At 47.1% G+C, this 25,253-nt stretch overlaps 1 pseudogene across 1 annotated transcript; it reads left to right on the top strand.

Moving 5' to 3' along the window:
* The first annotated feature begins 14,887 nt into the window (after positions 1 to 14,887).
* On the top strand, positions 14,888 to 19,593 carry LOC144128127 (very long chain fatty acid elongase AAEL008004 pseudogene; annotated as a pseudogene). Its single transcript, XR_013313695.1, has one exon. The product of XR_013313695.1 is annotated as a very long chain fatty acid elongase AAEL008004 pseudogene (transcript).
* Positions 19,594 to 25,253: the final 5,660 nt, after the last annotated feature.

The raw sequence follows: 25,253 nt of genomic DNA, 5'->3' as shown, positions 1-25,253 counted from the left end.
TGCACGGTCGCGAAGCCACGAATATGCTGGACGCAATCTTACTGCCATATGTTGCACGTCCCTCCGTCGCTGGCGCTGGAGTTCGTTCGGCACGCAGAAGGCGCCCGTCAGCTAGCTAGACAGCGAACCCGTAAACAGCAGGAAAGCGATGCTCAACGTTACAGCCTTCAACACCGGGCGGTGCTTTACCACCCTGGCGATCAAGTTCGGGTTTGGACTCCAATCCGTCTGCGTGGTCGCTCCGAGAAACTTCTGCGACGCTACTTCTGCCCCTACGAGGTACTGCGAAAACTTAGTGACATTAACTACGAGGTGCTCCCGCAAGAGTCTGCTCGCTCCTCCAAGCGGCAGGCGGCACTCGAAATCGCCCACGTTGCCAGGATGAAGCCCTACCACGCCCGCTATGATTTTTTCTGCCAAGTCTGGCGCCGTAGACTTTATTCTGGCTTCCCGTGTCGGGGCAGTGCCCTTTCCAAGAGGAGGGGCAACGCCACACTGTTAGCCATTTACTGGCGCCGCCATACGGTGCGACGGCACCCGCAGGTCTTCCTTGTCTTCCCCGCCTCGTGCGTTGGTTCGCTGAGTGTGTCTCCCTTGCTAGTCCTGTTGTGCCCTTCTGCTCTTTCTGCCGGCTTCCGGTGACAATATATTCGCCGATCACCTGACGGCAGTCTTGTAGTGTTTTTTCTATTCACGTTTTTGTTATCGCCAAAAGCGTTTTCATTGGTTTTCTATGGCAGCGTTAACTGTTCTGTGTGATAGCTGGAAACATTTAAAAAATAGACTTTGCTGCATATCAGAATAATGGACCATTACCTACAATATTTCTATAACAGTGTCTTACAATTTTCTGATTTTCAAATTTTTTGCCGCAGAAAGCTAGACATGCACGCGCGCACAGAAAACATTGCCGTTTCATTATCTTGGCAACACAAAATAGTGCAATAGTTCGCGCCTTTTGAGTTTAGCCTCAAAGGTGCGCCTTGAACGAATAAAAAAATATCAAACCAGAACAACGAGGTTCGTGGTTTTAACGCGACAGCGTGGAAGGCCCCGTTGTCCAGAAACTGCGGTGTCGGCGCTCTCGGCGCCTACGTGTGCGTTATGAGTGAAAAATGACGAGCATGACTGGCAGGTGGCGCCCAGAAAGCAACCTAGGAGGCAAGTGGGCCCCCTAGGAGACGTGGCCCTGTAGCGCCATCACAACCTCCCCACCGGATAGTGAGCGAACTGCCATCCGTGGCAGTGACAGTTATATTAATGATTGGTCGCTCGGGAAGAGCAACCTGGGCCGCACAAGGCCCACAGGTGGCAGCACCTGCCATCGCAGGGCAGTGGCGCATCGCTTAACCGCTGCACCACTGCTCCAGGAGGGGTATGATTACTCCAAGGGATCTATGCATGTAAAGTAGAGAATGACCATATGCATATATCGGAATTAACCCAATGCGCTATTGCGTCACACCATTAAGGCTGAGCTTAAGCTTCCCCTCCAGTTTTTTTCTTGCTCAGCACACACGTATCTCTTCCGCCGCGACACTCCAGAATTAATGATCTTCCGAGCAGCATGGACAAAGCGGGAAGCCGCACACTAACCTTAGAGAACACACCTATGCGCGTCATATAATGAGAAAATCAAGAAGAACCTGAAGAACCCTAACTGCCAGATTTATTTGTATAGAAACTTATAAACACCATGGAGCCATATTTGCTCTACCATTCCTGAACTTGATTGCTGTCAAGCAGTAGTTTTGAGGCCAAAGTCGAAAGTAGGGACAGATTCCACACGGCTTCTCGGGTCTTTGAGATATAAGCTAACTGCAACGTGTTTCCGTCGGTGAGACGCAAGTGGGAGAAAAGTGAAACTGAACTACGCACTAGCTATTGTCAACCACCGCAAACATACCGAGAGCATTATCTCGGCTCAAACTGTCAACACTTCGCGGCACTGGCGTCAGGACGAGCCAAGCTGTCGGGCCATCGTGTTGAGCGTGCTGACGGCGCTACTTGCATAAAATGGTGCAAAATATTAACAAAGATGGTGGTCCTTGTGATGTGAGCGTCATATTTTAGGTAGCATCCTGAAGCATCAGCGCAATGTTACATTCAAATGACGAAGAAATACGAGACGGCATAAACATGCGGTGGGTGACAACCCATGGTTTTCTTTAGAAATATGTATAATAGAGCGTTGCGTCCACAGTATATACGAACGCACACGTCGAGGCGGAAAAGCAAGCAAAAAATTCGGGGGAGAGGCTTGAGACTACTTACGTGTGGCAATGCGAAAGCATTACTGTTCCTGGGGGCATTGACACCCATGCACACACTTAAACACGGGGGTGTAAGACATCACCCGGAACGCTGTACGACTAACGGTTGCATCAACATTTTGATAAGGAAGTATGGGAATGCATACAATTGATGGTTTATGGTTTATGGGGGTTTAATGTCCCATAGCGACTCAGGCTATAAGGAACGCCATTGGGAAGGGCTCCGGAAATTTCAACCACCTGGAGTTTTTTAACGTGCAGTGGCATTGCACAATACACGGGACTCTAGCATTTCGCCTTCAGGAAAATGCGACCGCCGCGGCCGGGACTGCACTCACGTATTTCGGGTCACCAGCCGAGCATCGCAATCACTGAGCCACCGCGGCGGCTAGAATACAATTTTAGGTGCATATGCGCACGCGACAACATCGACGGTAGCAGAGCTCACAGCGCTCTTAACTGCCCTTCATCACATTGGTGATGAACCGCCACACAAATGGACAATATTCTGCGACTCGAAGCTGGCACTGCAGTCTCCACTGTCACCTCTACGACGCGGACCGCACGAACAACTAATCTTTCATATTACAGAGACGTTACACCATATAAGTGATGCCGGCCATGAAATAACGTTCCAGTGGCTTCCAAGTCACTGCGGGATTATCGGCAATGAACGGGCGGATCACGCTGCCCGCTCAGCCCATACTGAGGAGCGCCACGTCCCAATTCCTCTTTCTAGAACTGACGCGGCACGGAAGCTCCGCCTACTTGTTCGGCAGTGCACCGAGTCGCAATGGAATGAGCCACATTTAAGAAATACGCGACTGTACTCACTTGATCCAACATTAAGCCTTCGAGCGCCATCACAGTTTCGCCGTAGAGACGCCACGCTTTTATATCGACTTTGGTTGGGTGTTGCCTTTACTAAAGCCTATGCCTTCCACATAGGGATGACCGACACCCCAACCTGTGACCACTGCGGCCATGAGGAATCAATTGGCCATATATTGTGCTCCTGCCCGCAGTACAGTCCACAGAGGGCATGCCTTAGCCACGAACTTGACCAACTGGACGACCAACCGCTATCCGAAAAAAGAATTCTACAACATCGAAAGGACCTACCGTCGCAGAAGAAGGCCGTGCAAGCGCTTTTGCGCTTCTTACAATCTACCGGCCTGTGTGAAAGACTAACTGGAACGCCTTGTGTGTGTGTGTGTGTGTGTGTGTGTGTGTGTGTGTGTGTGTGTGTGTGTGTGTGTGTGTGTGTGTGTGTGTGTGTGTGTGTGTGTGTGTGTGTGTGTGTGTGTGTGTGTGTGTGTGTGTGTGTGTGTGTGTGTGTGTGTGTGTGTGTGTGTGTGTGTGTGTGTGTGTGTGTGTGTGTGTGTGTGTGTGTGTGTGTGTGTGTGTGTGTGTGTGTGTGTGTGTGTGTGTGTGTGTGTGTGTGTGTGTGTGTGTGTGTGTGTGTGTGTGTGTGTGTGTGTGTGTGTGTGTGTGTGTGTGTGTGTGTGTGTGTGTGTGTGTGTGTGTGTGTGTGTGTGTGTGTGTGTGTGTGTGTGTGTGTGTGTGTGTGTGTGTGTGTGTGTGTGTGTGTGTGTGTGTGTGTGTGTGTGTGTGTGTGTGTGTGTGTGTGTGTGTGTGTGTGTGTGTGTGTGTGTGTGTGTGTGTGTGTGTGTGTGTGTGTGTGTGTGTGTGTGTGTGTGTGTGTGTGTGTGTGTGTGTGTGTGTGTGTGTGTGTGTGTGTGTGTGTGTGTGTGTGTGTGTGTGTGTGTGTGTGTGTGTGTGTGTGTGTGTGTGTGTGTGTGTGTGTGTGTGTGTGTGTGTGTGTGTGTGTGTGTGTGTGTGTGTGTGTGTGTGTGTGTGTGTGTGTGTGTGTGTGTGTGTGTGTGTGTGTGTGTGTGTGTGTGTGTGTGTGTGTGTGTGTGTGTGTGTGTGTGTGTGTGTGTGTGTGTGTGTGTGTGTGTGTGTGTGTGTGTGTGTGTGTGTGTGTGTGTGTGTGTGTGTGTGTGTGTGTGTGTGTGTGTGTGTGTGTGTGTGTGTGTGTGTGTGTGTGTGTGTGTGTGTGTGTGTGTGTGTGTGTGTGTGTGTGTGTGTGTGTGTGTGTGTGTGTGTGTGTGTGTGTGTGTGTGTGTGTGTGTGTGTGTGTGTGTGTGTGTGTGTGTGTGTGTGTGTGTGTGTGTGTGTGTGTGTGTGTGTGTGTGTGTGTGTGTGTGTGTGTGTGTGTGTGTGTGTGTGTGTGTGTGTGTGTGTGTGTGTGTGTGTGTGTGTGTGTGTGTGTGTGTGTGTGTGTGTGTGTGTGTGTGTGTGTGTGTGTGTGTGTGTGTGTGTGTGTGTGTGTGTGTGTGTGTGTGTGTGTGTGTGTGTGTGTGTGTGTGTGTGTGTGTGTGTGTGTGTGTGTGTGTGTGTGTGTGTGTGTGTGTGTGTGTGTGTGTGTGTGTGTGTGTGTGTGTGTGTGTGTGTGTGTGTGTGTGTGTGTGTGTGTGTGTGTGTGTGTGTGTGTGTGTGTGTGTGTGTGTGTGTGTGTGTGTGTGTGTGTGTGTGTGTGTGTGTGTGTGTGTGTGTGTGTGTGTGTGTGTGTGTGTGTGTGTGTGTGTGTGTGTGTGTGTGTGTGTGTGTGTGTGTGTGTGTGTGTCTCCATGTGTACACGTTCCTTTTTTTTGCGTTTTCCTCTCGGTCATCTTTCTAACCCCTATCCCCCATCCCCAGTGTAGGGTAGCAAACCGGACACTCACATCTGGTTAACCTCCCTGCGTTTCTTTTTCATTCTCTATCTCTCTCTCTCTAGGTGCATATGTCGTCGGTTCGAATCGCAGGCTGGCCTCCAACTTGGCAATAGCACATTTAAGCTATATGCAAGGAGAAATCGTATGACACCACCCGGAACGCTGTACGACAAACTGTTTCTCCACAATTTTGGCACGAATGTCGGTCGCCACATTGAGGCCAGCCAATGGGGAGTACATGTAGACGACCGACATATGAAATGGCGGTGCTCGGTTGCTGTGTGCGTCATGGGGCCGTTTCACGACGTCACCTTATTTTTCTTGCCATCGCTGGGATTTTCTCTACCATCTGCGAGTACACACACTAGCACACACACGCCGCTCGGTTTTCTCGTAATGGGGCCAGTAAAGCTTTTGGCATCGAAACAAAACAAATGCACGGTGAAAGAACAAGACAACGATTATTCTTTTTCTAGAAGTGAGAGCGCCTATAGTAAGACAGTTCTACGGTTCTGTAGAAGGGTGCACAGGCCAGGACACTTTTCCTTTATTTCATTTTCTTAGTCCTACCATTGTGTTAGTGCTGACCCATCGCTGTGCATTGTCTCGTGTTTATTTCCCCTTTCGTGTGTTGTTCTGACAACACCGTGCTTTATGGTGCGGCCGATACAACTAGCCCACCAAAAATCGTAACACGGTTTTTTCGGCACCATGCAGCCTTTGCAAAGATTTGCTCTATGATATCGAGGCGACCAAGAAAATGCGCTATGAAGCAAGAGGTGACGTCTTCTTACGGCCAATATGAACGGAGAGACGAGAACACCTCTTAAATGAGAGTGTCTGCAATATCAGAAGAAGCGCAAGCGCTCGTTGGAAAAGAGTAAAAAAAGCACCTACCGGACCATTACAAAGCATGCAGAAAAAAAAATTGTGAACCTATTCTTGCAAGAGTCAAGCATGTCAGTAAAGGGAAGTAGAGACAAGAAAGTAAAATCACTGAGGGCTAAGACAAAGAAATCGACGCATGGAAAAAAAAGATACCAGTACACCGTATACAGGGTTCAGCGACAACGAACTGAAACCGGGTGTTGGGGGCTCGTGCAGCTGTGACTATCACTTATTGGCCATGTTCACTATTTGAATGCAATATCTGCCTCGTCTTTTTTTCTGGTTTATTTTTTGTATAGTCTGTTATTTCGTGTTGCCATGTTTTGCCTGTTAACGCGGCTGCTGCATGTATAAAGAATCATGTGCTGCCACAATAAATCACTTGGTTGTCGGCGCCTGTATAGTTCTCTTAGTTCTATCCACGGAGTAAGATAGCCGAGAGCGCCGAATCCACTAAGAAGGTTATCAATTTATTTATTTATTTATTTATTTATTTATTTATTTATTTATTTATTTATTTATTTATTTATTTATTTATTTCTGATTCCTCAAGGGCCTTTGTGTTAATGCTTACACAAGGGTGGGATAACAGCGTCGTGGTAATAAAACATTGTCTTGATAGCTTTCTTGAAATGGTCCGGGTTTGAAGGATGGCACTTGTGAGAAGACTGCTCCAGTCACGAGCTGTTTGGATGAAGAAAGAGTGAAGACGGGTCATGGTGCAAGCAGGAGGTGGGTAAACGGCCTTGAGGTGGTTTGCGTGGGCTGAAGTATGTAGAGCAGGCTGGATAGCACAGTTATAAGGAAACTTGATATAGTTTATGATACACACAGAGCCTTGCAATTATACGCCGTTGCTGGAGGCTAGGAGGGCATCCATTATTTTTTAAGGACGTAACACTGGCGGAGTATAAGAAGTTTCAGTACATGAATCAAACGGGGCGCGATCTTGAGCAAGTTCAGTGCACTTTGTTAGGTTAAGTTGACCGGGATACCAAATGGCAGATTCGTTCTCGGGAATTAATGTTTTAGAGGCAAGTGATTTAACTCCAGATTAAGTGAGTTGTAAAGTACGACAAAAGTTGCCGAGAATTTTGTTAGCATTGCTAATTATCCGCGTTATGTGGATAGACCAGTTAAGGGTACCCGAGATTTCAACACCAAGAAACTTGATGTAATTGACGGATGAGACACTGGAACCGTACAGATAATGATTTGGGGTTGGGTAATTTTGTCGTCTGCAGAATGAAACGAGCGCAGTTTTGTTGGTGTTTAAGACCATCAGCCATCTATAACACCACTTCTCCAACCTTTGTAGATCACAATGAAGAGCATTATTATCTGCAGCGTTTTTAATAGAGTGGTAAATGACACAATCGTCGGTGAAGAAACGGATGTTTGATGAAATATCATTAGGTTAAGTCGCCGACGTAAATAAAGAAATGGAGAGGGACAAGAACTGTGCCTTCTGGCACACCAGAGAGTACGCCAGAGAGAGTAGAAGGTTTGTGGTTGGCTTCTACAAATAGCTGACGGACTCTGTCAAAAGCCTTCTTGAAGTCGATGAAGAGAGCGCCAACAGGTATGTTAAGCCCTACATTAGTACTTATGTCGGGAAGAAACAGCGCAAGTTGGGTGTCGCATGAAAGGCCTTTTTTGAAATCCGTGCTAGTTAGAGTGAAAGAACTTAACAGATGAAAGAAAATCTGTGATTTGTGAATAAATAACGTGCTCCATGATTTTGGAACCAACGCTGCTTAGCGATATGGGCTGGTAGTTATTAAAACCTGGCTTCAGAACTGGAACAATCTTGCCCGCTTTCCAATCATGAGGGAAGTTGCCGCATGGCAATGACTGCAGACAAATCTGGCGCAAAATAACATTTGTGATTAACTTGGTGTTTTTGAGCACCTTAGCATTGATGCCGTCGCAACCAGCTGATAAAGACAAATTTATAGATTCGGTTGGTTTCAAGATTCCTTGGGAGGAAAATGTGATATCTGGCATGATGGGGTGGTTATAAGAGGAAACAATCTGGAGGTTATCGTCTGGTTCTCTTGCGAAAATGAAAGAAAAAAGGATACATTCAGTATTTCTGCTTTCTCGTCACTGTGGACAGGCTTTCCTGCCTGATCCATTAATGAAACTGGTTTTTCTTTCTGAGAAAAAAACATCAGACAACGTTTGACAGGGCATTCGGTAGGTGGCGCTCGGATTTGGTCTTGGCTGCGTTCCTGTATGTCATACATGCATATCTATAAACGTTGATATATGCTCCTACAGGGAGCAGAGATGCGCAAATGTTTTCCGCGCGCCGCTCGTAACGCTATTCGTGGAGCGGCGTTCACGTGATCCCGCTGACGTCAAGTGTTCCATTCGTTGCGGCGGAAGCGACGCGACAGGTGCTACACTGCTTATTCGCATGCGCAGATTTCCCTGAGGTGCCACGTGCAGGAACCTGGCGCCATTTTCTCTTGCGTTTTGGTAATCGCTCCGTCACGAGCGGCGAGCGGTACGCACTAGCGTATACGCTATGCTAAAAGCATCTGTATGCCATACTGTGTACGGTGTTAATCATCATCACCACCATCACCAGCCACCTGACTGCAGCCACTGCAAGGCAAAGGCCTCTAACATGTCTCTCCACCCTGTGCATCGCCAGCCATGGCTGAACCTTTGCCTGCAGACTTCTTCATCTCATCCCCCCACCTAACCTTCTTGCCGCCCCCTGCTACGCTTGCCTTCTCTTGGAATCCACTCCGTTACCGTTAAAGACCAGCGGTTATCTTATCATCGCATAACATGCCCTGCCCAAGCCGATTTCTTCCTCTTGATTTCGACTGGGATGTCATTTACACGCGTTTGTTCCCTCACCCACACTGCCCGCTTCCGCTGTCTACCTACATTTTTCTTTCCATGCCTCGCTGTAACAGCTAATCGGTCTGTAATTGTTCAAGTGCTTGGCGCCTCCTTTCTTATGAATTAACATAATGTTTTCGTTCCTCGAAGCTTCTGGTACAGTCGAGGTCATAAGGAAATGCGTATACAGGGTGGCTCATTTTTCTAGCACAGTCCCCCCTCCGTCCTTCAACAGATCTGCTGTTACCTGATCCTCACTAGCTGCTTTTCCCTTTGGCATTGCTCGTAAGGCTTTCTTTACTTCCTCTTTCGTTGCTGGTGGGATGACGCATTGTTGTTCGCTGCTGTCTCTCTCATTGATGTTGTGATTACATTGGCTACTCTATAGATTTTTGTAAAGTTCTTCGGCTACATTAGCTATCTTATCCATATTGCTAATGACATCGCCCTCCTTGTCTGTAAACGAATATATCTGGTTTTTACCTATGCCTAGTTTCCTCTTCGCTGCTTTTAGGCTACCTCCGTTCTTTACAGCATGATCAATTCTCTCCATATCAAATTTCCTCAACTGTGTTATGCTTAATTAAATGCATGTAGATCCATTTCATTACATGATGCAGCAAAACGCTGGGAAAATTACCGTAGACTTCCGCACGAATTATATGGCAGTGTTTTTATTCGAAAGTTTGCACTACTGTTGGATGAATGACTGCGAAATTCAGTAGTAAAAGTGAATTGTGTTGCTTGTGATACATGCCAGTTTAAATCCGGCCTAAGAAAAATGAATACAAGTACCAAACACCGCCGGAGATGTCCTAATCATGGCTCCTGCCACAGGAGGAACGGCTTTCCCGCCGAGCATGGAACATAATGGCCTTCCTTCGTGCAACTCTGCACCCTCCGGAAGCATGCACAGGAACAACAGGGTCGCCTAGGCTCCTTCTAATTTTCTGAGAGAATTTCTTTGCAGCGGTGGGGTAGGGCTATATTGAGGGCAGCAGTTAGGAGCAGCGCTAGCTCCGCCCAGCCAGAGCAGATTGGTCATCGGTGGACAGCCTTTCCAAGCTGCATTCATTGTCTTAATCCGCAACTGAAGGACGCGGCAAATCTGAGCGCACGTTCTCGCTTGAGACCGGTGCAAGCGAGGATAGGAGGGGGGGGGGGGGGGGGATGCGTGTACCTGCGAGGGCCAGGAAGGAGGTGAAGCACTGCCTCGCGTCGCTGATCGAGGAAACGTCGCTCGTGGGAGGACACCTGGAGCGAGCTCCTCCCTCATTTTCGCCGGCATAAAAGGCGGACGAGAAGGCTTGGAGACTATGCGGGACTTTTCTAGAAAAAAGTCCACCGCGATGCATGCACTGTGTTTTTCCGCTACGTGCTTTCTGCTTTCATTATTCGGTTGGCATGAGTGTACCCGCCGCAGTGGCTCAGTGGTTAGGGCGCTCGGCTACTGATCCGGAGTTCCCGGGTTCGAACCCGACCGCGGCGGCTGCGTTTCGATGGAGGCGAAACGCTAAGGCGCCCGTGTGGTGTGCGATGTCATTGCACGTTAAAGATCCCCAGGTGGTCGAAACTATTCCGGAGCCCTCCACTACGGCACCTCTTTCTTCTTTCACCTCTTCCTTTATCCCTTCCCTTATGGCGCGGTTCAGGTGTGCAACGATATATGAGACAGGTACGGCGCCATTTCCTTTCCGCCAAAACCAATTATTATTATTATTGACATGTGTGTGTGTGTGTGTGTGTGTGTGTGTGTGTGTGTGTGTGTGTGTGTGTGTGTGTGTGTGTGTGTGTGTGTGTGTGTGTGTGTGTGTGTGTGTGAGAGAGAGAGAGAGAGAGACTGCATGCCATTTTTTGTCTTGTTGTTTTTACTCCGGCGTGAATGCGGTTCAACTAAAAACACCGTTGAGGAATGAAGCGATGATCGCGTTTTAAGCTTTAAAGGCTCGTTGATAGGTTTCAAATGCAGGCGCTCCTTTTAGCCAGGTCGGTTTCGAAAAACTCCTCGCACAGCGTGTGCTGGGCTGCCAAACACTTTACATGCTTGGCTTCGTCCACAAGCATTTCCTATTCAGTCTCGGATACTTCAAGCCGAGCCGATATTCCGCTAGAGGATCATGCTGAGAACCTCGGTAGCACATCTTGCGGAGCTGAGCAAGCAACGCAAGGACTGCACGATGAAGCGGACGCGCGAGTAGTCGGCTGTGTTCATGTGTATACTCGACCTCCGGATATGCTCTCGGGAGTGTTGTCATGGCAGGCTTGCGGACCATCCAGGATTTGGTCCGATCGCCGGAAGCAGTCTTTAGCGGTCGATAGATCTTTACCAGAACATTTGGTGCATGTGCCTTGCGGTGCTGCACGTGCGGGCCAGTCTTTGACACTATGTCTGTGCTTGGTAACGGAGGCACGCAGTTACAGCGCAAAATCTGTGAGGCTTTAAAATTAGCAACGAATGTGATAATTTTGTTAGCATGCCTTCTCCTGCTTTTTCACACAAGGAACTAAAATGTTTTAGAAGCAGACTGCCGCGTGCGAAAAGAATCGATTTTTTTTTTAAATTCAGCACTGCGGAGTGCATGTTTCACTGAAGTGTATTTTTGTGCCTTTGGTCTAAGCGAAAACTCATCTGATGTTCAGCGCCCATCCAGTGTGCTTTTATTTCTTGGCTGCCGTGTGAACGCTGGTATATTTTATAATATGGTATGCATATGCTGATTGGTTTTCATTCCTTTTTGTTTTGTCACTGATGTATTTTTTAGTGCTTAGTGCTTTTTGTCAACATAAACTTTCCCCATCTGAATTCTGAAGCGTCTCTTCTAGACCGTGCACTTTCCCCGTTCTTCCGCGTTATATATTGTAAAAACAAATATCTTAATTGTTTCTATTATTAGTGTCCTTTGGTCGTGCCAGCCTGTTGGCACTCAGCCAAGCTTCGGCCCTTCTCTCTCTCCCTGCAATCATGATCGATATCATCGTGCAATCTGCATGCGGCTCCCCGTATGCACTTCCTTATAGCTTCGGGCGTAGCAATTACGACCGACCGTGAACGCCTCGCACGTGTCAGCCCTTTCCGCTCGCGTTGGAAAGTGGTGCTCTGCAACCTGCCCACGAAAACAGAGGCAGACCTGATGGGTTGGCGATTGCTTCTCAGCTCCCTTTACCCCACACTGGTTTGCACCAACTAAGCGCTGCTCTTCCTGGCCTCTCCGGTTTTTCTAGGATTGCCCTCAGCCGCTGCTGACAAATCAGAAAGATACGGGCCTCTGTCTGGTTGTGGAAACTGCAGCGACCCCCTCAGCCGCTCGAAAGGGACAGTCATCACGTGCGAGCCGTGGCACAATTTTCTTCCGTCGCCCTCCCGGTGCGGGCGCGCCTTGGATTGTCGGGCGCCCAGTCGGTACGCGTGGCGCTACCGCTCAGAGTAGGGGCTCTTGCTCGCCGCCTCCTCAAGAAATCTGGAAACAAACATCTTGGATTGTTCGGATGCGCCAGGGACCGACTCCAAGTCCTCCCCTGCGTTGCTTCACAGAAGAAACAGATAAATTGGTTTATGGTGTATGGCGGTTTAACGACCCAAAGCCACTCAAGCAATGAACGACGCTGCAGTGAAGGGCTCCGGAAAATACAACCATCAGGGGTTCTTTAACGTGCACTGAAATCGCACAGTAAACTGGCCTCTAGACTTCAATAGGGGAATCGGCAATCACTTTATCCTGCGTTCTTGAATTTTCGGCACAATGTCCTTGTAGAAAGCCAAATGTAAACAAGTAAAGGGGATTCAAACTGGCGCGTCGCGGAAGTCGCGCGACAGGTTTAAATCGATATGTTACGCATGCCTCTCCGCTTTCCTAGTGCTTCAGAAACCGTCACTAATTGACCGAAATCAGTCACGCTATGTTTCAGAGAAAGAAGCGTTGCTATCTAAGGCACTGGGAATTTCGGATGGGCGGCCATTCTCACGGAAAACGATTTTTAGGCCTGTTTCACATGCTGCGAATTTCAACACCTGACATTGCCAATTCGTTCGCAAGCCGTCTGCGGCTAGACCGGCGGCCCTCTTCAGCACCAAACGAATTCGCAACATCGGACGGTGAAATTCGCAGCATGTGAAACGAGCCTTAAGGCTGGTTCGCATGCAAGCGACTAAAAATTGAACGGCACGTCGCAGCCGCGCTGCTTTTGAGCTGCGGCGGCAGGATTCGCTGTCACGTGAAACAGGCTTCAGGCGTCAATTTACACCATCGCACCGCAAGACAAATGGCATTTCAGAGCCCCTGTAATTTTGCACTACTTTAATTTGCACGTGCATGCAGCCATTATACCTCTTCTTCGTGGGTTGGATCCAGGCCGAGGCTGTCCGATTTCGATGGAGGCAAAATTTTAGACGACCATGCACTGTGCGATATCAGTTCATGTTAAAGAACCCCAGGTGGTTTAAATTTCCTAAGCCTTTAACAACGGCGTGTGTTATAGCGTGAGTCGCTTGGGTACGTTAAACCCCCCAAACCATCTTCTTTTTCACTTGCCCTCTGTTGTTCCTGTCCAGGCAGGGCCTATTATTTTCATTCTCTTATTTCGCACCACCAAACATGTGTCCACTCCCCTGAACCCTCTTGTATAGCAGCAATCCCTATGCGCGTCATGTTAACCTCATCTCTCCTGCTTCTTTCTCCTCTCCTTCCCGAGAGGGAAAAGTCGAAAGTTCATTGCAATGTTAGTGAAAGCTTTAACATCTTCGTACCTTTTTACCGTAGCTCTGCTTTAGTGTGCACAGGTAAGGCGTCTCGACTTTCTCAAGAGTGTTAGTTCTTTATTATCCCTGTTTCGATTAGTGCCAAGTCCAGCTTTCTCGGGCAAAATTTTTGAAAATTGAAGAATTTTAAGACACTCTTATGGAAAACTGAAAGTAAAGGTTCATTATTCTGCTATGCAGCAAATTCTTTAAAGTGTTTCCAGTGATAGCATCGAACAGTTAAGACTGCCAAACAAGAAACAATAGGGAACGTATTTCACGATAGCAAAAACGTGAATACAAAATAAGATTCAAGACTGCCGTGGGGTGGTGTGCGGATTTATTGATCGTTATTGTGATATCTTACATTGTATAAAAAATGGGTTCATTAACAGCTTTCCTCTAAAAATGTTTTTGTCTATAATTGCTGGGTATGTATTCTTGCTCAACGTATCGCAGATTTATGTTCCCTGCATCACATAAATTTTTGTAAAGATTTCCGAAAGTGTGCAAAGATTTTTGGACAGTCAGCGCATAGTCAGGCAAGCAGGATGAGATGTCTGAGTCCACTAGACTAGCTTAATAAGATGATCCAATGTCAGATGTTTTGTTCAAGTTAGGTTTGCCCCATGGCTCACCTACAACACATTTCTTACGGAATCACCGATCATTTTTGCTTTTCGTGCAAAGCTATGGCAGAGCTCGAACATTTGTTGCTGTGGAAAGCTTTCAGACATTCTCTACACCAGCCGCAGTTGAACTCGTCAGCGATTGTCTTATGAAATGGAAGGCGAAGTAAATAGCGCACATCACAGGGGCGCTGTGAAAATGAAACAAATCCAACAAAACGAGGCTAAATTTACAGCGGCATAAAATACGGGTCAAAGACCTTGGATACACGCGTCCGTTTGGTTTGCTTCCCCACTGGTTTGCGGAGTCCTTAACTCTCAGCGACCTTAACTCTCATTCGCCGCCCACAGAACTACCGGGGAAAAAAATTGCCGGAAAACTAAAAAGTATTATCCAACAGTGCGAATAACACAAAAAACTAATAGCTACGGAAGAGGCAGCCCGTATAGCGAAAACATCTTTCCGCTAATACGTCCAAAAATTATGTCCTCTGACGTCGCGCGGTTTTCAATGTCACGAGAACGATGTCACGCCAGCGCGAACGCAGAAGAGTTGTCGTTCGCCAGAACTCATTTCGAATACCTGACAAACGCAGTTGGCGCAGCATCGTCAAAGCAGCCCGAGGCAAATTAGCAAGAAGGCGGTATACGAAGCGCTGCTCCTCCGACGACCTCCGGGCGTGCCTGTATATATACATTTTTTTTTTTCGCCGCGAATACCCCTCTCCTTTAGGATTTCTTTTCATCGCAAGTTCCTCTATCCTTCGCCCTCATCTCCATACGGCATTCGACTCGGAAACGAGCGTGCCTCGACGGAAAAGCTATATAAAAACGCGCGCGCTACGCAGGCCAAGAAAACAAGCGCCGGTGGCCAGCGAGGGCGTCTTTGAACCGCGATGGCTGCACCGATGAGAGCCGACGACAGTGCGCTGTTCTCTCTGGAGAGGGATCCGCGAACAGCGCAGTGGACCTTCCCGGGCAACAAGCATCTGATCACACTTTTACTCGTCGGCTACGTCTATGTCGTCAAGGTGGCGGGCCCACGGTTCATGAAGAACCGCAAGCCATACGACGGCATCAAGCCCCTCATCGCGCTCTACAACCTCTTCATGGTGATGTGCAGTGCATACTTCGTCGCAGCCTTCGCATCGACCGCGTACGTGCGTAATGGCTACAGTTTGATCTGCCAAGCGATTGACTTCGACGCAAGGGACGAAGGGACCATGGCGCTTCTGAACTTGTGCTGGTGGTACGTCATGTTGAGGATAGCCGACTTCCTGGATACTCTCTTCTTCGTGGCGCGCAAGAAGGATTCGCACGTGTCCTTTCTTCACGTCGTGCACCATACCCTGGTCGTCTTCAACGGCTGGTTCGGACTAACCTACGGACCGGACGGTCAAGCGGCGCTGGTCGTGGTCATCAATGGTTCGGTGCACGTGATCATGTACGCGTACTACTTTCTGAGCCTCCTGGGTCCCGCTGTTCAAAAGCACCTGTGGTGGAAGCGCTATATCACGCAGATCCAGCTGACGCAGTTCGTCATACTGTTCTTGCATGCTTTGCTGCCGCTTTTCTTGAACTGCGGATACCCGAGGTCGCACTCGTACATCACGCTGTCCCAGCTTGTTTTCTTCTTCGGCCTGTTTGTACACTTCTACGTAAATAGCTATCGGGTCAAGCAGAGAAGACTTAGTGCCAAGGGTGGCATTAACGGCAAAGTTCAGTGAGCTGCAAGATCTCCCGAGTAAGCAGTTTCGTGTGTGTACAGTGCATATGTTTTCTTCTGTTTGTTTTTTTCGCTATTACAATTTTTCTGGTGCGGCGCTGTGTATGTGTCATTTACTGCCGTGAATTCGATGGTGGCCTCACGAATAACTTTCTTCGTCAAAACATCATAAAGTACCGAAATCGGCCAAGGAACAATTAGCGCAAAAGCTATGGAGTACAGTTTTATTTCTCTTCTTGTGGGTAATGTGCGGGTTGAAGGCTACATTTTTCCCTTTCGGAGGCCAGGAATGTGTCGATGCCATATCATTTTGACGGGCGAAATTGACCATCTGAGCAGGAAAGCAAAGGTAGCTTATAGAACCGCGATATGAATTCTTTCATTATGTACACCATTGTTATACTGATATAATATGCTTTTGAAGGAAGCATGTTCAGTAATGAAAATACAAAGTGACTATGGTGGATCTAAGGTCCTTTTTAAGAGCAATGCCCACGTGTTGCGATGCTCAAGCCTAAACTTTCATTTTTCTTCATGGTTCTATGAGTTGCCAAGGAAAACCATTTCCTGAAAAGGAACAGGCAATTGGCCATACAGGTTTGAAACCAGGATCAGATCCCGCAACTTTCCTTCTGTTTGCGGAGCAGTGAAGACTTAGCCTTAGAGGCAGACCAGCTTTGATTATTTGGGTACTGCATTCTCAGACGGTTCTCAAGAGCCACCGTTCCCGCTAAAGGGGGTCGAATGTTAAGGTGAATGCCTCATTCATAATAAATGTTTACCACCTATATGTGAACCCTTGTGGATATGTAAGTAAATGATAGGTACGGCTGCTTATGACCGCATTCAAAAGTTTAGCATCAAGATTTTAACCACAAACATTCGTGAATTCTGTGGACCATACGATAAGACTTCCTCATAAACGTAAGATCTCACTCATTTTCCTACCGACTACTTTGAATGTATAGCAATATTTTTGAAAGAAGATAAAAAACAAAGGACCAGAAAAAACTGTTACACTGATGCGTACTCAATCGCTTACTTCTCTTAAGAGTACAGCACGAGCAATGAGTGAAATCGCCAACTGATTTATGAAGTCGTCTTAAGCGGGGGTAGAACGAAAACGCAATTAGGTTTTCGTCGATAACAAAGTTTTTTAGGGGCTCTGGAAAGCAAGATGCTTTGAAGGTTGTTTATGCTTTAGAAAGGGGGACCGTTTCTATGTGTTACTGAAGAGTGTGTTCGCGTTATGTGCAAAGGGTGAGAAAGGGGCCAGCGTGACAATTGCTTGCTCACGAATAACAGCACTGACACCATTGGTGAGGTTGCTGTTTTCAGAAAAACGTTCTATCATCTACAACAGTACACTCACACCACTAACTATTCAATAACTGCAGCCCAAAACGCAGGAGACATAATTTAGTGAGGACTCGAGAAAAACTGAATTCGGCTTTTGCAGCATTCAGCAAACAGAGAAAGATAAAACTGCTTATTTTATTGCCATTTCGGCAGCAAGAAAAAAATGCGAGTTTTCTCTGATCGTCGAAATGAGCGTTGATTTGGCACAAGTGAAAGCAGCACTGTAGACAGCTCTATCTAATATTTATTGGCGAAATTCAATTATATGGGTAATTTGAAATCGGCGTACGTTCGGCTGAGAAAGAATAATTTATGGTCAGAAATGGAAAGTTGAAAATGGTGTATTTTTTTCCCGCTTCCCGCTCCTCGATTCAAACATCGACAGAATTATGAACTTTAAGATCACTGCCTGGAAATATATGGCGCTGTGTTTCGGCCTCAGTGATTTTATTTGCGAACAAAATGTGCTCGACATCATTGCAGTTTGTTTGAGAAAGTACCTGTGGCGACAATTCCTGAATTTCACGTTTTGGCCTTTCTTATTGCATAAAACTTTCGTTTTAGTGACAGCAGCTAACTTTTTATTAAAGGGCATATCTAACTCAGTATAAGCATACACGAGCTTGTCTGCACTGTTCCTTGAAATCGACACAGAGTTCGAGGAGCTATATGCATTCCAGCAGTTCGAGAAGAGTCGTGAAAGGGCGTGATGCCAGTGCGTAGGGAGGGGCTTGCTCTTGAGACAGGAGACAATAGCGCCTGCAAAGCCAAACACATCGAAAGAATGACGCAGGACAACAGCTAACTCCATCTAACATCATTCGATGAGAAGCCAGCAAACTAAACGAAAACCGAGGTATGCGCTGAAGCAATACCACACACAATCGACCAAACCGTTCAAGATACGACATATAGATCTTAAAAAGGGTCACACAGGTATCGGTAGCACAATTTTTCCTCTCTTTCTTATGCGGAAATCTTCCTAAACCTCTGGTGTCTTAGTGTTTTTGCTCCAGCCCCGAATCTTTATCTAATGAAACCATGGTTCACATTTCCTGCAGAACGTCCTCGTGGTGAATGTCCTGCCGTTCGTTGACACACGTTGTATTCCGGCAGAGTTCCCATGTTCGGTCATCACAGCTGTTGCTGAGTCCTTCCTTTGAAAAATCAAAGGTGCCATGTTTAAGCAGCCATGTGAGCGAAGAAAGCAAGCTGCGAAACAAGAAGTGGTTCCTCATGTTCGCAGGATCGCCCACAATGTGAAAAAGGGGACGAATAGACATGGCGTGCCCGTCGTGCTTTCGGCTCCCCGGAAGCTTGGAAAGCTCTTCGCTATTGGACATTAGCGCTATTTCTATTCCAGAATGTTGGTAAAAGCATCACACCGCGCTCGCGTACAGCTTATCGTTAGATCGATAGTCGGCTAGTCTCAGCTAGGAGCCGCACATATGCAACCGTTCTCACAACGGTCTGATTTCCCCCCCTAATATCTGTAGCTTGCCCTCATTGAAAGTTGTGCTATCCCCAAACGGGCGATAGCGATTTCAGAACGGCGATGCGATTTGTATCGCGAATTCTGGGCACGAAACTAGAACAAGCTAGGTTAGCAGTACGTAATAAATTATTTGTAATTACAACCAGGAAAAGCACGTCAATTTCTCAAATAGCTAAGATCAGGTACTGTCTTTACCAAAAATAACCGGGCGTTGGTGGTTTGTTTCCTAGCCGCGTGGCGCAGCACTTATGGTAGCCCTTAAGCTCTGAAGCTGCCTTTATAAAGTATATCTAAGCCATTGTCCTGACGTTTGGCAGCTTTAGGTCTTTAGGGTTGACGTAAAGGCTCCGTTATGGGGTTCAGAAGCAAAAACCTGCTAGTCGGTTACTTTTTGCAAAGGGGGTACAGGTTAAATCATCAGTTATTTAAACTAGCACTCTCCAGTCTTCTTACACGCATAGAATTGTATTTACTCTGCAGTATTTTCATTAATCCATGCACAGTAGCTGTCACTGTAATGAAAACCGGCTTCCTTCCTGCCTCCCGACTTAACTGTGATTCCAATGATATAAGGAATGTATGTCTGAATTATGCATACATTAAACATTGACTATATTTTAGCACATTGCTGTCAAATACGAATCCAGATAGACGAGAAAACTATGACATTCTCAATAATTTGGAACATGTAAGACCAGTTCAAAGTGCAGCAATTCTGCATTTCACAAAAGAGTGACCGTGCAACAATACCCAATTTCTCAGTAACGTTTTTCAGTGCATTAGAGAACCAAACTTAGAAATAGCGCATGTGGCTACAATTAAAGGGACCAAGACATGTATCACTGGTCCGAAATGCACGGCAATGCACGGAAATGCGGGTCAACAGATTTATTTTACCACTCATTCCTGAGCTCTTATTGCAATGAAAATTGCACACGCCGGAATGCAGGAGTGCACACAAGCCTGGAGAGTTCTGCAGAGAACCAGTCAGTGTTGGCGCACACACAAAAAAAAGCTGGCATGTTGTTCGTGCAACTCCAAAGAATTCTAAAAGTGTCCATGTGAATGCAAAACAAAGCGCATGTTGCTTAGTATTGTGTAGAATGGCATATATGTCACCCCCATGATAAACATAAGATGTGAGAGTTGGTAATTTGGCTTAGAAGTAGAGTAAATACCAGAACCGATTTCGAGAGCTCACATAATGACGGCTCCTGTTTGAGGCTGGGAAAGAATACTTGTTTGTGGCTGATCTCGTGACAAACCGCGTGAGAAACCACGTGAGCAGCCACGGCGCAGCGCCGCGGCAGCTACTCCGCTCCACGTAGCCAATCACGTGACAAACCACGTGGTCGGTGGCGGGAGCCACTGAAGCCCCCGCACACTCACTGAATAAAAAGAAACCCTGTGTCGAGGCTGAGAATCGAACCAGGCCACAGTGAACTGGAATAGGGGTAGTGTGCTCACTGGCCGGGCTGGAGTGAAGCCCCCGCTTTCGCAAAACGGCGGCGGCGCCCTGGCGGCGCTGCTGTCGTGTTCACTGTAGTGTTCCTGTATATGCTCCCGCAGGGAGCAGAGTTGCGCGAAGGTCTGCCATTATGTCCCAAGCTGCGTTCATGGGCTCGCTGTGTAGAGCGCATGGGCTTGTTTTTTTTTATTTGCGTACAAATTGCACTCGATCGCAAATTTATAAACGTAACGTCGAAAACTAATATTTGATTTGCGCAAGGTGTGCATAAAGCATGAAAGAAAAATCTCCAAATGTTAACAGCAAATCGTAGGCATAACAAACTGAGTAAAAAATACTAGTAACGGCCCTGCGAGTTTACTTTTTTTTTTCTGGAACAAGTAATTTCTGATGTACAAGCAGTCCCGTTCCGGATGGGACAGCGTCTGTCCCGTCCATTCTTCCTGCGTGCTCGACTCAAGAAAAAGAAAGAGTTTGGCGATGAACTACTTTTTCCACAACTGGCACCGCCGCGTTTTCCGTGCGAGTTGTGCGCGGAAAATAAGAAAACAAACGCATCTCCCAAAACCACATTAAAATCAGTGTGCAGCTTGTAGCGGGCAAGCATTGCATACCAATGCATTGAACAGGTGAGTCTGACCGAACGAAAAAAATTCAAACTGTATTGCTTGCTTAAATCCTTTTATAAAATGTACCCCGTTGCTAAACGCAGTGAAATTACGAATCTTTAAGGGACTTGAAAGCACGTTTTCTTGTTTACATGACCAGCTTTCTTAATTTTGATTAAAAAGCACTGTATTTTCACCTGAATTACTGAATTGTGATATTTGGGCGTGCTTATCGCAGTCCATTCCCAAAAGCCACTTCAGCCGCCGACCTTCAAATGGCACTTCGGAAAACGCTTTGCCGCTTCCAGTGCGGTTGCTGCAGTTTGCCGCACTGCACCCAGTCATAACTGACGACTCCGTCCCCGACTACTACAACAGAATGCCTAACCTGACGCCACAGGTGTGCACGGGAAATTTTCGAAATGTAACCGACAGCGTGGACTCTCATACGGCGTCGAGATGACGAGGGGTTGCTCGGCACTGCGCCTGTGAAGTCAGCTTCCCCGCGGAAAGTTGAACATCTGACGTCGTGAGAATCATGTGACCGCCTCTCGGCGAATGGCGTTCGGAGCGGCAAGGGAAAACAGACGCGCAGCTCTGCTCCCTGCGGGAGCATATACAGGAACACAAGTTCACTGTAGGAAGGCAGGGCACATGCTCGCCGATTTAACTCTGGCGTTCCACTACCATGCAGTTCATATCGGGACACGCTCGCTCTCTTCGAATTGCCTGTACCCACTCATCCCTTTGAATTTGCATGCTCTAACTCCTCTGCCATAGCATCAGCCTAAATGTGTTCAGCAGATTTGAAATTATGGTTTATGGTGTTTTAACATCCCAAAACAATTCAGGCTATGAGGGACGCCTTAGTGAAGGGCTCCGGAAAGTTTAGACCACCTGGGCTTCTTTAAGGTGCACTGACATGGCACAGGCCTCTAGAATTTCGCCTCCATCAAAATTTGACCGCCGCGGCCTGAATCGAACCCGCGTGTTTTGAAAATTTGGAAGTAAACTGTACACGAAGCCCTTCATCTTCAAATGGGGCAAACACAAATTTATTTCTATTGTTTTAGATAAGCGCACAGAGAAAGCAAGTGTCACAGTGGTTCAGCTATGGCTCAACTTGAAGTGCTTGGCCCGTTCACGTCTGCCGGGCCTGCTAATGTTCACTCCTTTCACAAAAAAGTGAAGTCTGACTACGATGTAAAATTTTAAACTTAACTAGGAAAGAACTTCTGCATGAAGATGGCAACGACCTCTTTACGCAGCCTTGCCCTGACCATATCCAGCACATCAAAGATGCTCTCTGAATGAAGTTGGCTTTGGCTGCAACATTCTGTAAAAAGGTTATCAAGCTTCAGCACAGAATCATAGAGCTGTGCGAAAGGGTAAATGAATCCTACCTTGTTGCAGTATTTCGTGTACCTTGCCAGTTGACAACTGTTGACAAGTGGCTGATATAGTTAGGAGGCCAATGCGTATCTCACACTTTGCTTTTACGAGACATTTTCGTGCTACATAGCAAGACTAGTCGTGAGTTGCTCTTGGCTACATGCTGACTATGATCACGACACGCTCCAGCCTGATCAACCGGCAACTTCACTATCGTTCCTGCTGGCATGCGAAGTTTAGATTGCTCAACAGCGTCTTTATCTTCCGCATCAAGCAAGGAGGCCAATATAGATAGAATCTTCACAGTTTCCCTGTGATATGCATTTCACCAAGGCAAAAATGAAAGACAGTTTACTATAATTAAAAACTGCGATTATGATTATTTAAACTATAATTAAAAACTCAGCACGCTGAAGAGGGATACCTTCGCGCCATCTTTTTAGTAGGCATAGCCGGTATCGAAACCCGGCGCGAAGCATTGGTTCTGCAGGCGACCCGGCATTTTTTTTTCATTTATGGAACACTCTCTCAATCTATCCAGGATGCTACATCTTTGCATTGCAGGTTCGTGGGAGACGAAATAATGATCTAAGCATGCCACTGAATCCTCCAAAGTAAGCACAAAGTGAGCACAACGCACAACAACGACAAAAAAACGACTCCCAAGAACGTCACCGCGCCTACTTGTGACACATGAACATTATCGGGGTGACCAGCATTAGTCAACCTCCTTGACTGGTGTTGAAAGCTCTGACTCATCATGTGCGTACACAATTTTCTAAGAGCATTTGAAAACACAGATTAACGATCGCTTTTTTTGCGGGTTTAGAGTGCGCGGAGTGAAACGGCTGCACAGGTTTGTTGCATCACGGCTCGTAGGCCCAGCAAACGCGATTAGCATGAAAGGTGAAATTAATGTATAAAGATCTGGTGGAGTTATTTATAGGAAATTCATTCGTTAACACAAGCGGATGATGGAGAAAATGATACGAGCCTCTGAGTCTACTGAGTCGGCATCGCCTTTCACAATGATTAAAAAATAACCAAGAAATCTAAAGATGTTGATTACGCCCAATCTCTCAAGGTGACTGACGACAGTCTTGTCACGTTTAGATAAAAACAGGTCACTTATATTCAGGGTTATGCACAACCCGATGCAAATCTCTTCCTGCTGAAGGTGTGGTTTTCTATTTCAGTTTATAAAAGTCGGCCGCAATTAAACGGCAAAAACATCTAAAAAGCTGCTCACTGTCATAGCCACGGAGTTCTGGAACGCCACACACCCGAATTCATCAATATACTCCTCACCTTGTTATTCGTAAACGATAATAAAGATGCTTAATGTATACTGAACATGCACAAAGAGTTTCACCGATTGCTCTCGGACAAAGTCTAAAATATTTTCAAACTTCTGGACATGGGTACAACTTTTTGCAATGTGCCAGTTTCAGAAATAATTACCCTGAAAGGTGTTTCTGGTTTATGGGTTTTAGCACTGAAAAACACGTATAAAAATATTTTTGGAAGTCAAATATTTCTTAACTAGCTTGCTAAGGTTTAATTGGTTACACAGCATTTTTGCTTTATCTTTTACTTTTGACATATCTATTTCATCGTGGCAGTTGAAAAACAAAGGACCCGGCTTCGTCATCCTTGAACATCAGGGAGCGTCAGACGCAACGCTTGGCGCTGCGGTTACGAACACGCCGATAACGATAGCGCCAGGTGTGTTCGCAAAGCACGGCGCCGCACAAGCCGCCCATTGAGGTTTTCATCGCTCCGGTGACGTCATTGTGCTAATCTTTTTTACTCGCGACTGTACGTCAACTCCTTCTGATATGGAGCGGTCATGTTCCCATTGCGTAGCACCCTGCGACACTTGGCGTACCGTCGAGAGCAGTTGAGGCGCCGACGGCTTTGGTTCTACAGCAAACTTCGGCCCCAACGAGAGAACCCGTGTCCCATCATCCGGTAGATCCAGAGCCTCCAAGGTGTGAGCGGTGCTCCGCAATGTCTTAGGCTGCTTTGAAAAGTCGGCCCGAAGTTGTGCCGACTTTTACATTGGGGGTGAATTTTGTAGCCTACGGGTTGCGTTCTGGTCTCGCAAACTGAACGTCCTTGGTTCAATTCGCGGAGGAAATTTTTATTTGCTGGTGACGACATTCAAGGTTTTGGGAGCCACTCTTCTTGGAAACCTCCAACGACGCCGGGTTTCCTTTGCTAATGGGTCATATAAGGCTACTTTTCCTGCCAGCTATGACACCGAAGTGCACAACAAATCTGAGAACACTGACGACACGAAACATAGAGTTTCATCATGCACGCAAAGAAAAGAGTAGCGCACATTCACGGAAGGCGCTATATGATTTTAAAAAATGGCTGTGGTTTAGCTCTGGTTAAACCTGGAGTGACGCGATAGCTACATCTGGCCGAGTGGAACTCGCTCATCGAATTGCAAAGTATTTCGCCATTCCGTTTCGCTAGGCGTTCCTTCTTCATCTTCGTCCCTGAACGTGGATTCAATCTCTTCCCTCTCTCTCCCTCTCCACTCCCTCTCGCCCACTTTGTTTCGCCGGCAGCTGCTCCGCACCATGTGACCAACCACGTGACCAGCCATGGCGCCGCCACGGAGCTCAAGGGTGGCCACGCAGCTCAAGGGGTGCCCGCTGAAGGCTCGAAGTGCAAGCCTAATGTAGCTATTGCTACAAAACAAGAACAATATTGCGTAGTCAACCGAATTATGCTATCCCACGTGCAATTTGGTCCAATGGTTAAAGATTTAAATATCAGGCTACACTTCCCTTTTTTCGGCCCCTACATAACGAGTTGATAGGAGACGACCAGATAGAGGAAGCGTTCTCAGCCGAGTGGAAGGGGCCAATGGAGTGCAGGTTGACGGGATAAGTTATCGGTACCAGCGTTACGCAAGGCGGCGAGGATCATGATAAAATATGCTCATGTCCTGAAGAAACCGGCTGACCTCATTTTCTTCCGAACAACGAACCATTTTCGAGGCTTTCATTGATAAGGCGCGCCTTGTCGCGTCTCACCGTGCGTGGCCATCGCCTTGGCCGTTGGAGCCAAATAAGGCAGCCTCTCCG

Source organism: Amblyomma americanum, chromosome 4, assembly GCF_052857255.1.
Source record: "Amblyomma americanum isolate KBUSLIRL-KWMA chromosome 4, ASM5285725v1, whole genome shotgun sequence".
NCBI lineage: Eukaryota > Metazoa > Arthropoda > Arachnida > Ixodida > Ixodidae > Amblyomma > Amblyomma americanum.
The sequence above is the reverse complement of the archived record's forward strand: the minus strand, read 5'-3'. Positions and strand labels throughout refer to the sequence as shown.